At 42.9% G+C, this 17,444-nt stretch overlaps 1 protein-coding gene across 3 annotated transcripts in view; it reads left to right on the forward strand.

Annotated features, from left to right (window-relative positions):
* The window catches only part of RNF144A (ring finger protein 144A), a 106,888-nt gene that overhangs the window by 19,484 nt on the left and 69,960 nt on the right, over positions 1 to 17,444 (forward strand). Inside the window, exon 2 of one of the 3 annotated variants that reach the window (XM_050950952.1) lies at positions 1,240 to 1,405. The exons of the other annotated variants lie outside the window; for them this stretch is intronic. The gene's annotated coding sequence lies outside the window, so the exon portion shown is untranslated. The remainder of the gene's footprint in view (positions 1 to 1,239; positions 1,406 to 17,444) is intronic. 3 annotated transcript variants of the gene reach the window in all.

Genomic DNA, 17,444 nt, shown 5'->3' on the forward strand with positions numbered 1-17,444 from the left:
TTTATGGTTGCAGTTTACATATGAAACCTGTCTTCTCAAACTGAATGCAAGTACTCACTGCAAAGCAATCCAATGATGTTTTTTAAAAATAATGCTGCTGGATGACTCTGTAAGTAGTAAGTAGCTTGTATTTGAAGTGGAACTAGAGCTGCTGGCAACTGATCTGCCCTGAATTCACTCTTTCCTCCACTCTGCCATCCTGTTTTATTCAGTAAAATGCTCAAGAAATAGATTAATTTTGCTCAGTACTGAGCAAATTTATTCAGTTGCCATGTAATGGCTACTGCAATCACATTGATAAATGAGTGGAAAGTTTGTTTCAGTTCATTGTAGCTTTTGTACACAGTATCTCAGTATTCTGTATGGAGATGCTATTTTGGATCCTATAGAATATCCTATAAATCACAGTATCAGGGTAGCCGTGTTAGTCTGGATCTGTAAAAGCAGCAAAGAATCCTGTGGCACCTTGCAGACTAACACGTTTTGGAGCATGAGCTTTCGTGGGTGAATACTCACTTCGTCGGATGTATTCACCCACGAAAGCTCATGCTCCAAAACGTCTGTTAGTCTATAAGGTGCCACAGGATTCTTTGCTGCTATACATCACAGTCACCACTACTAGAGCTGCAGTATACCAGTAAGAGGTATTCCCCCACCCTCCCTCTAGAAGGTTGCACAGTGCAACCTCAAAAGTATATTCTGTGTGAGGACACTTGCCCTTTCCACACAGATACTAATACAGCCTGCACTAAAAAGTGAAGACATGGAAAAAGAGTTAATGGTGTGAATTTTAGATTATTTTGCTGCAAGCAGAAGTGCCACAACGTCATAATTTAAAGGCTCTTTGACCACAGGGAACAGTTAGTTCTAGTTTTGTACTAGCAATCTCAATAAAGTTTGACCCTTATTTTCCAGCCTTTCATGCTCTGCTGATCCAAATTCCCAGACTGGTTGGCTTTCTCACAGGATCCCCGTGACTGACAAAGGCGAGAGTGTTGTACTAGGAAATTGCATTATCTGTCTTGAAAACATTTGGCCTATACACAGACAGACTCAGTTTCTAATGCAACCATTCTTTTATAAGAATGTTATGCCAATAGGAGCTAGAAGAAGATTTTTAGTGGTGGGTTTTACTGACTGTTTGGAAATGCTGGTTTGTTTGACTTCTTTATAAAAATAAAAAGCATAGGCCAAGTTACATTAGAGAAGGAAATCTGACGGAGTCTGTTTTTAATTTAGGTGCTTTAAAATGAAAGGCTCTGTCTCTACCAAAATGAGCAGAAGATGACAACAAAATGTACATTCCAGTTAACCTCATGTGCTCTGGACTCCACTATGAAGAGAGATTTGATTTGGTGTTATCATTTGGCTAGCTGCAAAGTACAGTTGCATGTTGGTGTCTAAAGTGAGTCGTTTTAGCTTACGTTTTTCACATCTTCAAAACAACCTGTCAGATTTTATATGTGCTGCTCAGTTTAAAAATAATGTTACATAATAAATGCATTCTCATTTTTAAGTAGCTCTAAAGCTATATTCCAAATAAGAAATTATGAAAGTTACAAAAGTTGATTTTCCTTTTAATGGTAGACACACATCTGTACATGTTATGAAGCTGCTGCTGTTGATACACACAACAGTTGTGTACACAGTTGACTAAAAGCTACAGGTTGCACTTGTCAGCTCACCCTGATACTTTTACTGCCTTCTAGTATAAGTAATGAAATGTACCGTTTATCAACAATTGTAGTTTGTAAAATATCACCTTATAATTGAGATTAAAATTAAAAAATGCTACATTATATAGTTAGTCTGATACAAACCTATATGCAGAAAGTAGATGAAATTTCTGAGTTCTTTACCTCCCAGCCCTGCAATTAATGTTTTTGGCTCCTTCCTGCTCTGCAGTCTGTGCCATCTCTATGTTCATGCATCTTCTAGCAATAATATTGGAAAAGGCTTTATGTTTATATGTGGTTTTTTGCTATAGTAGTTGTAGAGTGGCAGCTTTTTGTTAATTCTAGTGGCTCAAAATATACACTTCCCCTTCCGACTCCTCTTATCGATTTAGCCCTGGAGAATGAAATCATGTTCTATTTCGCTTCATCTAAGCAAGTTAGATAACCTTGTGCAACCAAAATGTTGTAACATTTTCTTCATTTTGAGGAGTTTGTGGGTTTTACATAACAAGTTGGGGGTTTAGTGAGGAAATACTTCTTTTGGGTAAATTTTAAAAATATTGTTTGGTTGCAGAGCTCTTTGAAATGTTTTCATCAGCAGTTTTTTCTTTTTGATCACCACAATATTTTTCAGCAATGAAAATTTTCATTTTGAAACGTTTCTTGGTTTTTTTCATTTGGGAAAAGGGGAGGAGAATAAAAAGGAGGGGAGGAGAGGAGAGGGAAAAGGGGAGGAGAAAAAAATAAAACAATGAAATAAAAGTTTTGAATTGAAAAAATGAAAGTTTTCATTTTTGTTTTAATGTTTTTGTTAATTAAAGGAGAAATTTAATGCAAAACAAACAAAAAAAATTAGTTTGTGAAATTTTCCATGAAAGTTCAAATATCAGCCAGCTAATTTAAACTTAATTCTCCTCACTGGTCGTCTAGCTCATCTTTTACATCCTAGTTATTGATCTGATTTACAGCAAATATATTCATTAACTAAAGCTGCACTGCAGCTGTAGCGCTGCAGTGAAGACATTTGCTATAGCAATAGAGGGATTTTTCTGTCACTGTTCTAAATCCACCTCTTGGAGAGGTGGTAGCTAGGTTGACAGAAGAATTCTTCCATCACATGTGTTTTTTCTTAGGGTAACTGAAGTGCATGGGATATCCTGAGGTAAAAGCTTAGTGAAGATAAAACACTTTTAGTTTAACCATAAGGTAAAGTCACTGAGGTAAACCCCAGCTGAAAGTATAGGGCTGATGCTGGAAGTTTATATCCTGGTATAACTGAAGTGCCTCGTCTTCACTGTGTTCTTACCTTGGAATAGCCCTGAATTGGTTGGTTGGTTCTTTTTCTTTTTCTTTTTCTTTTTTTTTTTTTTAAAGAACATTTTTAGTGGTGAAGAAAAGACATCAGATATTGGTCTGTGTGGATATGTGTACCCTGCAATTAAAACCTCATGACTGGCCCATGCCAGCTGATTCAGGCTTGTGGGGCTTGACCTAAGGGGCCGTTTAATTGTGGTGTAGATAGATGCTTGGGCTGAAGCACAGGCTCTAGGATTCTGCAAGGTAGGAGTGTCCCAGAGCTTCGGCTGCAGCCCTAGCCTGAATATCTACACTGCAATTAAACAGCCCCTTAGGCTGAGTCAGCTGGCACAGACCAGCTGTGGGTGTCTAATTGCAGTGTAGACTCTGTGTACAGCTTTCAGGATGAGTTTGCAAATCTTGGCTTGATACTAAATCTTTTCCTAATACCTGCCTACTTTATTCATTGTCACTATAACTGTTTGTTCCACTGTGATTCTCCTGAAGGGCTACTGAGATCTAGGGTATGTTGGTAAGGGTCTGTATTGAAAATATTCATGGTATGTGGATGATGAAAGGGTTATCTTGAGAGATGTGCTTACCAGATTGAACTGTAGCATGCAGAGTTTAGCTTTTAGTATGGAAAGCACTAAATAGTCATTGGATGGAAAGAAGATATGTGTTGGCCTCTAGTTTCCCTATCTGGCTGCCAGTAACAAACAAGAACCCTCCACTCTATCGATATGACATTTAGATATTGACAGACCTTCTTGATATCTCAGAGAGCATCTGCACGCTCCTAACATCTCATCTCATCCTGAACAGTTCTTTGGAGCGACTGCTTCAGAGAAACCATCAGAAGGGTAGCTTCGTCCTTCCTCCAAGTAAGGAAAACCCACATATCAGTTAACTAAAAGGAAGGAATCCTTCCTGTGATGCTCTGATCATGGCTTCATACAGCAAATTGTGACTTTTTGCTGCACCCCATTTTATTTGCAATTTATGTTCACTTATTCTAATGACTGTACTGTGATGATTGTTTTGCTCTGCTTTACACAGTAGAAAAAAGCCTTTGGAGAAAAACTGACATACATATACTGCCAGATGATATTCTTGAATTTGACAAGATGCTTCCATGCTATTTCAGCAGCTTGGGCATACAAGTGGGCTGACTGCAGAGCCAGTAGGATGTTGAAAGACTGGTTCACTCTGTTTAAGGGCTGATCCTGTCCTACAGAAACTGAGCTTGGTAAATTTATGGAAAGAGAGAGATGATGGGGCTGCCTACAAGGGCATGTGGCCCATTGGTGACTGCCAGTAGCCAAAATCCCCAACTGCTGGAGACGGGACACTAGATGGGAAGGGCTCTGAGTTACGACAGAGAATTATTTCACATGTATCTACCTGGTGGGTCTTGCCCACCTGCTCAGTGTCTTACTGATCACCATATTTGGGGTCGGGAAGGAATTTTCCCCAGGTCAGATTCAGGTTGTTGGAGGTTTTTTACCTGCCTCTACAACATGGGGCATGGGTCACTTGCAGATCTAAACTAGTGTAAATGGTGAATTTTCTGTAACTTGAAGTCTTTAAACCGTGATTTGAGGACTTCAGTGACTTAGCCAGAGATTAGGGGTCTATTACAGTATGAGATGGTTGAGGTTCTGTTGGCTGTTGTTACCTAAGTTCCCCTGAAAACCAACCCAGGGTCACACTTGTCTTAGTTTTATTACAATGCCGCTGTTAGGTCAGATAAAAAATAGATGGAGCTTATTCATACACGCACACATTTACTGCATTCATACCCTCATGCACCCACACACTTACACAGGCAGACAGTTACCGGAGATAGCATGGAGGCCGAGAAGTCGAAGCATGGTAGATCTGGTTTGTGTGTCTGCGGTCAAGAATCCAGGCTGCTGAGAGAGTCAAGAAGCAGGAGCTTGTGTGCATGCCTTCTTCCTCTTATTTTGGAACTGGGCGGCTCCTGAGTTTCCTTTCTGTGTCTGTCACCTAGAAGCATTCCCAGACCAGTTCCCTTCATGCATACCAGGTTCTTCTTTTCTTTTCAGCACTTCATGACTGCCTTCTCAGGGCAGATTGTATCAGACACACCTATCTCCTTGCAGTTCCTCTCCACCCAGTCCCACATACACTCCCTTGTTCACACTCCCTCATTCTCACTCTCTCTGAGGGATGGGATGTTACAAAGCTTGGAAGTTCATACAAGTGGCAATCTAAAAAGGCCACAGAGCTTGCAAAGGTTACAAAACTTAAAAGGCTAGGCTAACAATAACTGAAGTTACAAAGTCTGCAAAAAGGTTGCAGAACTTAATGATGAAGGTACAGATCTTACAATTGCATTTGAGCGGAGGCTTACATAACAGCTGTAATGTGCAGGAGATGAGATTACATCATCACTATGGTCCCTTCTGACCTTATGAATCTATAAACACTGGTCAAAGCTGCTCATGTGAAATGTCAGAACATGGTATCTCTGAAATTTTGCTCATTCAGATGGTATTGATTTTTGAACAAGCGCACAGATTAATAGGTGACAGGTAGGGTTGGTGGGAGAAGGTTAAGAATGCACAAACTGTTTTTGGAGGCGTATGCCTAAACAGTGTGGGTATTCCAAACATACTTTCTATATAACCTCCTACATTAGGGGACAAATGGAGTCATACAGCTCAGAGCTAGTTAATAGCTCTCTTCTTGTCCACAAAAAATGTGTATAATGGAGGATAAAGCCATTGACTATGAATGAAAGCTTGGAAGTCAGTTGAATTACTATATATACAGCAGAATCTCAAGGATATGGACTGACCAGTGAACTGGACACCATGTGGAACCAGAATTAATCAATCAGGCAGAAGTGGAAACAAACAAAATCCACCAAGTACAGTACTGCATGGGTTCTCAACCTTTTTCTTTCTGAGGCCCTCCTCCAACATACTGTAAAAACTCCGGGACCAGCAGGAGATGGGCCTGGCGTGTCAGCCACAAGGGGGAGGCTCCGGGCTTCAGCCAGGAGGTGTTGGGGCTGCAGCCACAGAGTGGGAAGGGCCCAGGCGGAGGGGCTTGGGACTTCTGACCCTCGGGAGCACTGGGGCTTAGGGCTTTACACCTGGGGGAAGTGCTGGAGCTTGGGGCTGAAGCCCTATAGCTCCGTTCCTGACATCAGCCCCATGGGGGGAGGAAGAGGGGCAGGGCTTTAGCTACGAGGGGGAGCGCCAAGGCTCCTTGTGGTTCTGCTCCTGGTTTCAGCCCTGAGCCCTGGTGCACCCCCACCCCTGGCTGAAACCAAGAGCGGAGCTGTGGGGAGCCCCAGAGCCCCCTGCAGAGCTGAAACCAGGAATGGAGCTGCAGAGCTGAATCCCTGAGCCACAGCACTCCTCCCAGGTCTAAAAGGCCTGGGTCCCAGTGCTCCTGAGGGTCAGAAGCCCCAACCACCACCCACTTGGGCCCTGAGAGTCAGAAGCCCTGACCAGCCTCCCATCCCCTCAGGGTTGCAGCCCCTACCTACCCACCCCTGTGGCTGAAGTCCCTAACATCTTATTCAGAGTTATGAACATTTCAGAGTTACAAACAACCTCCATTTCAACGTGTCCGTAACTCTAAGTTTCTACTGTACTGCAGTTGTGACCATTAAAGCTTTTTAAATAGCTGCAGTGATGTACTTTGCTGTAGCAGAGGGAATCAAAACCTCCACTACTGTGCTTTGGCTTTGCTTCAGATGCTACTGCAAATGTCACTTCTTTTAAGAAAGCCTTAATGTTAGCAGGGGCAGTGGAGCATAATGATGATTTTTGATAAATTGTGCAGTATTAATAGTTTAGTTCCAGTAACAAACATATACACACGTGTTGTATGATTTCCTCCTTTTTTATTAAAAAATTAGTTAAACCTTGGGTAATGTAGTCAAGCTGTTATGAAGAGTACAGAAAAAGTTCCTTTGTTTTAGTTTCCTGTATTCTGATTTGGAAACTTTGATAATTGATGGGTAAATTGGGATTCTGAAGACGTGTAAGTATAATCTGCCTACACAGGTCAAATGGCTTATTTATGGTCTCGAAAAGGAAGGAAGAGCCATCTTGCAGGGGTGTTAGAACTTGTTCTGTGGTGAGGGCCAAAGTACCTTTTTAAAATTTATAGTCTGTGGGCCAGAACTACAAAATTAGAGCTATGTGCTGCCCATAGTCCACAGCAGCTCTCCCTCAGATAATGAAGGAAAGCGTGTACAAAGATTGAGGGTAGGATATGACCTTTATGTAGTAGCTAAACTTTTCATTAATAAAGTTATACTAGGCCCCTTTAGAACCACTACTCCATCTCATTTTTTGTTACTTGGCTGTTTGCACATTTGTGCAAATGTGGCATTCCACTATTAAGGACTTTTCTACACTACAGTCTTAAGTCAACATATATTAGGTTGACTTACAGCCACACAGTAATTACTGCGGTGGCTGATGTCCACACTATCCTTCTCCTGTCAATAGTGTGTGTCCTCACCAGTAGTGCTTCCACCAACTGAAGAGGGGCAGCGTGGGGGGCTGAGCGCCAAGGCTTTCAGCTCTCTGCAGCTCCCTGCGAGGAGCCTAGCTACCCCCTGGGCTTCTGGCCTCCCTGCTCCCAGCCGGGAGTGGGGACAGGGCAGGCACCTGGGGCTTTTCACTTCCAGCAGGGAGATGCGAGCGCAGAGTCCAGTCAGCTTCTGTGTTCCTGGCAGAGAACTGATAGCCGGGACCACAGAGGGTAGTGAGGAGCCTGGGCGGCAGCCCAAGTCAGGAGCTGGATGGCAGCCCCACTTGGAGTGGAGACCAGCAGCAGCCCAGCTGGAGACAAGACAGCTAACAGCCAATGTAAGGGATGAAGTGTCTACACAGACACTGTCGCCCTAACTACACCGCCTAAGCTCTATGCCTCTCGGTGTAGTAGGGCACTTGCATCGGCAGGAGCAAGGCTGTAGTGTAGACATTGATATAGTTAGGTTAACATAAGCTGCCTTATGTTGACCTAATTCTGTAGTGTAGACAAAGCATCAGATGCACAGTAGTGCACCTAAATTATTTAAAATTGTAGCTCTGAAAGAATCAGAGTGGTAGCCGTATTAGTCTGTATCCACAAAAACAAGGAGTCCATTGCCACCTTAAAGACTGTATTTATTTGGGCACAAGCTTTCATGGATAAAGAAGCCTACTTCTTTCAGATGCATGGAGTGAAAATTACAGAAACAGGCTCAAATATTGAGATGAACAGGGGCAGATTGCATCTCTGGAGTTTTGTTTCAGCCTGTTTGTCTCCAGACAAATGAAGGAAAAACAGCATTGGTTTACTGTTAGTTCAGATTAAGTGTTTCTCAGAATGATAGGGTTATCCATTTACTTGTTTGTTTTTTCTTTTAATGAAAGTTTATATTCCCCAGAAACAAAACCTTTCATTCAGGCCAGATAAATGTCTGATTTGTGAGAGGGTGTCATATAGGAAGCTAGGTGTCTGAATAGTGTGGTCCAGTGTGTGTGTGAGAGGGCATTTTTATTCTATTATGAGGGGACTAGAAAAGTTAATGGGAGAGGTGTTATATAATCCAGTTTCATCACCTGCTTCTCTAAGTGTGAGGTGGGAAGAGGGAGCATAGGGAAGGGACCATTGTTGGCACATGCCTCTCTATCGAGGGAGCAGAAACAGCAGCAGCCTGGTGCTGGAATGGGGGCAATGTAAGAAATGGGAAGAGATGCTGGGGAAGCTATTGTATATCTGAGGTGTGCCTTCTGATGTGCATAGAGAAGGGTTAGATGCTCCCACATGCTTACCAATCCCTCCATTGATTGGTCTCCTTATATGCTGCATCAGGATGCATTCATATAACCAGTCTGGTTCTTGACTTCGTGTGTGTGGAGAATCGGTACACATAGATAGAGAACCATATTCATTGTAACACAAACTAGCTTATTTCCGTAGATTTTATGAAACTTCCTTTCCACCTTCTAACCTGAAGATTAAGTTTACAGACCATGCTCATTTAATTTACTTTATCACATCTGAACTCCGCCATCAGTAAATTAACTCCCCCTCCTCCAAGGAAAATCAGTTCTGATGCCCTGCTCACATGTGCACATCCTAATTACTACATCCTGGATTCACCTCCCGTCCCCAGGAGATGCATATATATTGGGCTCCTCCTGTCATAACATTTTTTCCCAGATTTGGACCTTAGCGTCCAAAATATGGGTGTTAGCATGAAAACCTCCAAGCTTAGTTACCAGCTTGGACTTGGTAAAGCTGCCACCAGCCAGGAATTATACAGTGCCTAGCTCACTGTGGTCTCCCCAAAACCTTCCCTGCGGGACCCCCAGACTCAGATTCCTTGAGTCTCACAACAAAGGGAAATAACCCCCTCCCCTTGTTTCCTTGTTACATCCTCCCAGGCTCCCCTCCCTGGACGACCCTAGGAGATTCCCTGCTTCCAGTCCTGGAAACACAAGTACCGAGAGAGCTAATCTCTCTCCCCCCCTCACCCAGAGGGTATGCAAAGTCAGGCTTAGTAAATCTAACACACAGAGATTTTTCCCCTGACTTTTTCCTCCCACCAATTCCCTGGTGAGCTGCAGACTCAATTCCCTGGAGTCCCCACTAAAGAAAAACTCCAACAGGTCTTAAAAAGAAAGCTTTATATAAAAAAGAAAGAAAAAGACATTAAACATAGTCTCTGTATCCAGGTGACACTATACAGGGTCAATTGCTTAAAAGAAAAATGAATAACCGGCCTTATCCAAAAAGAATATACTCCAGCAACTACACACATGTAAATACAAAAAAAAAAACAATATAAACCTATTGTTTTACTATCCTTGTACTTACAACTTGGAAACAGAAGATTAGAAAGCCAGGAGACAGAAAGATCACTCTCAGAGCCGAGAGAGACAGACACAAGACAAAGAACTCACACCCCAAAACTTCCCTCCATCCAGATTTGAAAAAGTCTTGTTTCCTGATTGGTCCTCTGATCAGGTGTTTTAGGTTACTGTTGTTACCCCTTTACAGGTGAAAGAGACATTAACCCTTAGTTATCTGTTTATGACACACCCCCCAAATTGCAGACAGTGGGGAATCTCACTGGCGGCGATTTCCTCCTAGAACTTTAAAATAAACAGATTAATACAACACATGCACCTTTACATATACCACTAAGTATATAACTAACAGACTTTTACATTGTAAGAACACTTTTTAACTACTGGATTTTGGGAAACTATCACGGGAAAGAGCATCAGCTACTTTGTTAGAAGCTCCTGAAATGTGCTGAATTTCAAAATTAAAATCTTGGAGAGCTAAACTCCAACGAAGAAGTTTCTTGTTGTTCCCCTTGGCAGTAAGAAGCCACTTTAGTGCAGCATGGTCAGTTTGTAGCTGGAACTGCCGTCCCCAAACATATGGGTGTAGCTTTTACAGCGCGTATACAATGGCATAGCATTCCTTTTGACTGACCTTTCCTCTCAGACAGTTTCTTGCCGAGAAACATGACAGGATGGAAGTTGTGATCCGTTGCTTCCTGCATGAGAACTGCTCCTATACCACGCTCAAATGCATCTGTGGTTACTAGGAATGGCTTGCCAAAGTCCGGGGCCCTGAGCACAGGGTCAGACATGAGTGTTGCCTTAAGTTAGGTAAAGGCCTTTTGACACTCATCAGTCCACTTAACTGCATTTGGCTGGGTCTTTTTGGTCAGGTCGGTCAGTGGGGCAGCGATTTGGCTGTAGTGTGGTACAAATCGCCTGTAGTACCTGGCCAAGCCTGACCAGCCTTTGTACTGGACAGGTAGTTCAGCTGTAGGCAAGTCTACAGTTTGTGACATGAAGGGGTAAATTGTCACTTGGGCCTTTGTGTTGATGAATTTGGGGTCTACGAAGGATTGGTGGATAGCTGACACTTGTGCCCCCGTGTCTCTCCACGCAGTAAACTTCTTTCCGCCCACTCTCAAATTTTCACTTCGCTCCAAGGGTATTTGAGAGGCATCTGGGCCTGGGGATCTTTGGTGTGATGGTGGTGTAATGAACTGCACTCGGTTGGCGGTCTTTGGGCAGTTGGCCTTGATATGTCCTAGTTCATTACACTTAAAGCATCTTCCCAGCTGACTGGTCACTGGGTCGAGGTGAGTTACTGGAGACTGGTGAGGTGAGAGAATAGGGTGTCTGTGGCTTTCCTTGGGTTGTAGGTGGGGTTTTTGGCTGCCCTCGGTTGTAGGGTTTATTATCGGTGTGTCCTCTGGGGTATTCGTTCCCCTTGACAGTAACTTTTTTGCTTTCTGCCACTTCCATCCATTTGGCTCCAATCTCCCTCGCCTCGGTGAGATTTTTGGGTTTTCCATCTTGTATGTACTGTGTTATGTCCTCAGGAACACCATCCAAGAACTGCTCCATTTGTACGAGGAGGTGCAGTTCGTCCAAGGATTTAATATTGTTTCCTGATATCCAGGCCTCATAATTTTTCCCAGCGTAGTAGGTGTGTTTGGGAAATGACACATCTGGTTTCCACTTTTGGGTTCTGAAACGCCGACGGGCATGATCCGGGGTTATCCCCATTCTGTATCTGGCCTTGGTTTGAAAAAGTTTATAGTCGTTCATTTTCTCCTTAGGCATTTCAGCTGCCACCTCTGCTAAAGGTCCACTGAGCTGTGGCCTCAGTTTTACCAAGTACTGGTCGTCAGGGATGCTGTACCCAAGACAGGCTCTTTCAAAATTTTCCAAGAAGACCTCGGTGTCATCACCTGCCTTATAGGTGGGAAATTTCTTGGGATGTGGAACCATAATTGGCGAAGGGTTATTAGGATTGGCAGGAGCATGCTGCCCAGCCTGTGCTAATTCCAGTTCATGTTTTCTCTGTTTTTCCCTCTCTTCACTTTCTTTTTGTTGTTTTTCCATTTCTTGGCGGTGGGCTGTCTCTTCTTCTGCTTGTTTTATTTTGTGGGCCATCTCGTCGTCTTGTAGTTTTTTGTGGTGGGCTGCATTTTTGGCGTCTTGTTCTCTTTTATGGGCTGCCTGTTTGATCTGTTTTTCTCTTTCTTTCAGCTCCATCTCTTTTTCTCTTTTTTTCCAGTTGTGGCCTGTGTTCTGCTTCTTTGATTTGTTCTTCTGCCTCCCTTTTTTCTTTGGAAGGCATGGTTCCTTTTAAAACCAAACCTTCTCTGCTTAAAAGCCCCTAGCAGAGAAAAGGAAAATATAATATTTCTACTGGCTTCTGGATTCTATCTATCCCACCACTGCCAGCATGTCATAACATTTTTTTCCCAGATTTGGACCTTAGCGTCCAAAATATGGGTGTTAGCATGAAAACCTCCAAGCTTAGTTACCAGCTTGGACCTGGTAAAGCTGCCACCAGCCAGGAATTATACAGTGCCTAGCTAACTGTGGTCTCCCCAAAACCTTCCCTGGGGGACCCCCAGACTCAGATTCCTTGAGTCTCACAACAAAGGGAAATAATCCCCTCCCCTTGTTTCCTTGTTACTTCCTCCCAGGCTCCCCTCCCTGGACGACCCTAGGAGATTCCCTGCTTCCAGTCCTGGAAACACAAGTACCGAGAGAGCTAATCTCTCTCCCCCCCTCACCCAGAGGGTATGCAAAGTCAGGCTTAGTAAATCTAACACACAGAGATTTTTCCCCTGACTTCTTCCTCCCACCAGTTCCCTGGTGAGCTGCAGACTTAATTCCCTGGAGTCCCCACTAAAGAAAAACTCTAACAGGTCTTAAAAAGAAAGCTTTATATAAAAAAGAAAGAAAAAGACATTAAACATAGTCTCTGTATCCAGGTGACACTATACAGGGTCAATTGCTTAAAAGAAAAATGAATAACCAGCCTTATCCAAAAAGAATATACTCCAGCAACTACACACATGTAAATACAAAAAAAAAACAATATAAACCTATTGTTTTACTATCCTTGTACTTACAACTTGGAAACAGAAGATTAGAAAGCCAGGAGACAGAAAGATCACTCTCAGAGCCGAGAGAGACAGACACAAGACAAAGAACTCTCACCCCAAAACTTCCCTCCACTCAGATTTGAAAAAGTCTTTTTCCTGATTGGTCCTCCGGTCAGGTGTTTCAGGTTACTGTTGTTGCCCCTTTACAGGTAAAAGAACATTAACCCTTAGCTATCTGTTTATGACACCTCCCACCTCTCCCACTCATGAATTCTGGCTTTTCATCTTGCATGTCTCATTCTAGTCTCACTGGAACCAGTGGGAAGTGTGGCTTTCCTTCCAGCACAGGAATCACCCCTAGGAACTGGCTGCCCAAGTGCTCTGCATCTTGTTCAGGAAAGGAATCCTAAGCCTCAGCCCCGCTCCTCCAGCCTTAGCCACCATCTTCTGGTCAGGAGGCTATTTTATAGCTGTTATTCACACATAGTAAATGGTCAAGTTCAAGATCTGAGTCCTTATCATCAAGGCACTCCTTGGCCTGGGCCCATGATATCTTAAATGTTATTTAAAGTTCTGGGAGGAAGACAGTAGTCTACAAACTCTGCACCTTTGGGCACAGTGGAACTTCCTACCACAAGAGTAAAGTTCATGTCTGCGGGGGACAGAGCTTACGATGGTGCCGGTCACAGTGTGGAATGAACTGCCTAGGAACTATGAAACATCACAAACCTAATCACCTTCTGCAACAAATGCAAAGCACGTGTCTTGACCTTGTCTTCTTTAATGTAAACACAGAGCGGCATGCATATTAAGAAAAACAAAACACTCCAAACATAATCCTACCAAAACAAAAAATTCCACTGTGCATACAGTTCTCCTGAGGAGAGGATGAGATAACAAACTACATGTGCTAGATGTGTAGTCATGTTGTTTAATACACTGCTGGAAGGTGCTCAGATACTGTTGGAATTATTATTATTTACACAGGGTGTTAGCATGATGCTAACTTGACCATAAATTCCTTTATTAAATCCAGAGGTCAAATGGTATTTATACAGTTGCTCTAAACATGCCTAAAGAGCCTAAATAATAAGCAATTTACCACATCTAAACAATAACAAAATATTTTATAAGAGTTTGATCAAGATACTGACAAACCCAGGGTTGCTTAGGCCCATATTGGTTGGCTCCAACTTTGTCAGGCAGGTATTAGCAATGAAGCCTTTAAGCGTTTACTTTTTTTATACTCTTTAACAAACAAGTGATGTCATTGCCAATTATCGGCTAAGCTAAGGTCAGATGAAGAAGTTTCTTATATAGCCAATTATTTACTGCACCTGGTACCCAATTAACCATGTTTTATTTCTATCACTTCAGCCCAAACCTTAAATAAGAGAACACTGATATTTCAAAGGGTCACTACAAATTTAACACCACAACTCTTCTTTCTCATTATCTCATTCTTTTCGGTCACATTCTTTGGGCCTATTGCACATGCAAATACTTCAGCTCAATTTAAAACTACCATTTATCAAAATGTAATATGGACCTATATGCCTACAGGTACTATGGTGATGAGTTTGGTATAACAGTCTATATAGACTAGAATAGACCCTCTTCCCTCTTTAACCAATGAACCCTCAGTTCTCCCCACCCTTCCCAGAAACACATGAATTCTGGACTCCACCTACATCCAATAAGTCAATTCCCGGAGCACATCAGTTCAGAGCTTTAATGCTCTTGCCACTTCTCTTTCCACTGCCACTGTCCCAGGCACTAAGAGGTCTTCCTTCTCCTGGCGCCTCCTCTGCCTTTTCCCTTATGGGGGCTCTACTGTTTGCTCCACTTCTGGAAAATCAGCAACCACTCTGCCCCTCCCTCCCTTCCTGTTAAAGTAGCAAACGCATTTGCACCTCTCTGCCTTGTGAATTTCCCCATCCCCTCCAGGGAAGAAGCCAGTGACTACTTAGGGTATGTCTACATCTACAATTTTGCAGTGCTGGTTGTTACAGCTGTATTAGTATAGCTGTATAGGGCCAGCGCTGCAGAGTGACCACACTTACAGCAACCAGCGCTGCAAGTGGTGTTAGATGTGGCCACACTGCAGCGCTGTTGGGCGGCTTGCTGGGGGGTTCGGGGAACGCGAGAGCAAACCGCGGGGAAGCAGGTCTCCTTCCCCGCGGCTTGCTCTCGTGTTCCCCGAACCCCCCCGCAAGCAGGTCTCCTTCCCCGCGGTTTGCAGGGGGGTTCGGGGAACGCGAGAGCAAACCGTGGGGAAGGAGACCTGCTTGTGGGGGGGTTCGGGGAACACCGGAGCAAACCGCGGGGAAGGAGACCTGCTTGCGGGGGGGTTCGGGGAACACCGGAGCAAACCGCGGGGAAGGATACCTGCTTGATTACCAGAGAGGCTTCCTCAGGTATGCTGGGATACCTGGTTATTCCACGGAGGTCAAGAAAAACGCTGGTGAGTGTCTACACCTGATGACCAGCGCTGGCTCACCAGCGCTGGATCCTCTACACCCGAGGTTCGACCGGGTGTACGGCCAGCGCTGCAAACAGGGAGTTGCAGCGCTGGTAATGCCCTGCAGATGTGTACACCTCCTAAGTTGCAGCGCTGTAACCCCCTCACCAGCGCTGCAACTTTGTGGTGTAGACAAGGCCCTAGTCTGTTCACTCAGGCACAGTTTTTTTCTCACTGTGTGAGCAGATGACTGGGTTATATCAATTATTTCTGGCTTCCCTTTGTGAGGAGAACAAAGAAGAAATTGGGGAACCTTTAGCAGTGAGATGTTTCCTCTCTCTAGCACTTTTGTTTCACTAATAAAACAGCAGTCTAGGAAAATCTCAGGGGTTCTTTCTTTGAGAATTTTGCATATACGTAAACACTAAAATCAGACTTAACTTTTACCGAAGTACTTGGAAGGCTCCTATCTTCCTTCTGTCTGAACACCTACTTCCTCCACCTCTGATTTGGACAGACAAGTTGAGTTCTAGGATCAATTCAGAAGTATGGTATTCATGGTATAGATCCTCTTTATAGATTATAATAGCAGTATTTGAAATGCAGTTTCTATTAATAGTCTCTTAGATTGCTAGGTGGAATAAAATCAACCAAGAGGCAGCAGTCAGATTGAGTTTGTTGTTAGAAATGACTAAAAACAACCCACAAATGCTAATTTAAGTAACAGAGTGTAATTCAGGTTGTTTAATGTACAAACTCTAGCCTGAGCGCTTTTGAAAAGCAGGTCCTAAGTTTAACTTTCAGATGGTAAGTCAGACCAGCATGACTGCTGTTTCACTGCCATGTTTATATTAAGAAAACGGTGGTCATTAAAGTAAATAGTAGAGAGCAATAATTAGAGTTTACTGAGAAATGAAACTTTTTTGGTACAGTGGATATTCTTTAAATAGGAGTCACTGTCCCAAGAGCTGATTTTGTTTTGCCACATGACTCAGATCAGGCTCCAGAGGACTGCCTCATCTGTGATCTCTCTGAAAGTTGAAGAGAGGACAGAGCTCAGTGGTTTAGGTTTTGGTTTGATTTGGAAAATCATGAGTTGAACTTGGAAAGATTCCTGTTATCTAAAATATTCAGCAAATAGTCTCTTGAACATGTACAATATCTTAAACAGCAAATTTTGAATAGAGATTTGAATAAGTTTTTGCTGAACCACTTTTTATTATTGTTGTTTATTATTTAATTATTGATATAATGCTGAGTGGGCATGATCACTCCTATTTATGTCCTACAAAATCCAGGACTCAAAATTGTTCATACACGTACTATTTCAGAGAACTTTCTTTCCAACTAACCATAGAGTAAAAGACTGTTTGTTAGTTTAAACAAATAAAAATCAAGATTGGTGCATTCTCTATGGTAGAGAATTCAGTTTGCAGTAATGCTGTTAAATTAATTTTACTGTTTTGTAATTTTATTTGTATTGCAGTCGTGCCAAGAGGCTGGGGACCTATTGTGTTAGGTGCTGTAGAAATATATAACAGAAAGACAGTCCCTGTCCATAAGGGCTTCCAATCTAAATCTAAAACCAGAGGCAATAGGTGGATATGAGAAAAAGATTAGGGGATGAGGGTGAAGGTGCATGGGATAGAACAAGGGAATAGTGACAGTCATGAACAGTGGAATAAGAATCAGCCACAGTAAATTAGCTTCCTAATTGTCAAGTGTTCACTGGACATTGTAGCAGAGTGACTTTAAGAAGAGGTTTAAAGGAGGATAATGTAGTGGCCTTATGGACCTTTATGGGGAGCGTCTTCCATGCATGTGGGGTTATATGGGAGGATGCATCTCAGTGCTTTACATTTGGGTATTAATTTTTTTTGTAACAAATCAAATGGCTAAATCTGGCAATGACAGTTTCCTGATCTCAAATCAAAACTCCCTTTAAAATCGGATGCTGATGACCCAAACAAGCATGGTGGGTCCTTACCATTGTGAACTTTGTAAAAGTACTTTATTTAACTAAATCCTTTCAAAGATGATGGGCTTGAACTTAAACTCGCCTAAAAATATTTTTCCTTCTAATGCTGGAATAAGT

The sequence above is a fragment of the Gopherus flavomarginatus genome, chromosome 4 (genome assembly GCF_025201925.1).
Source record: "Gopherus flavomarginatus isolate rGopFla2 chromosome 4, rGopFla2.mat.asm, whole genome shotgun sequence".
Lineage (NCBI taxonomy): Eukaryota > Metazoa > Chordata > Testudines > Testudinidae > Gopherus > Gopherus flavomarginatus.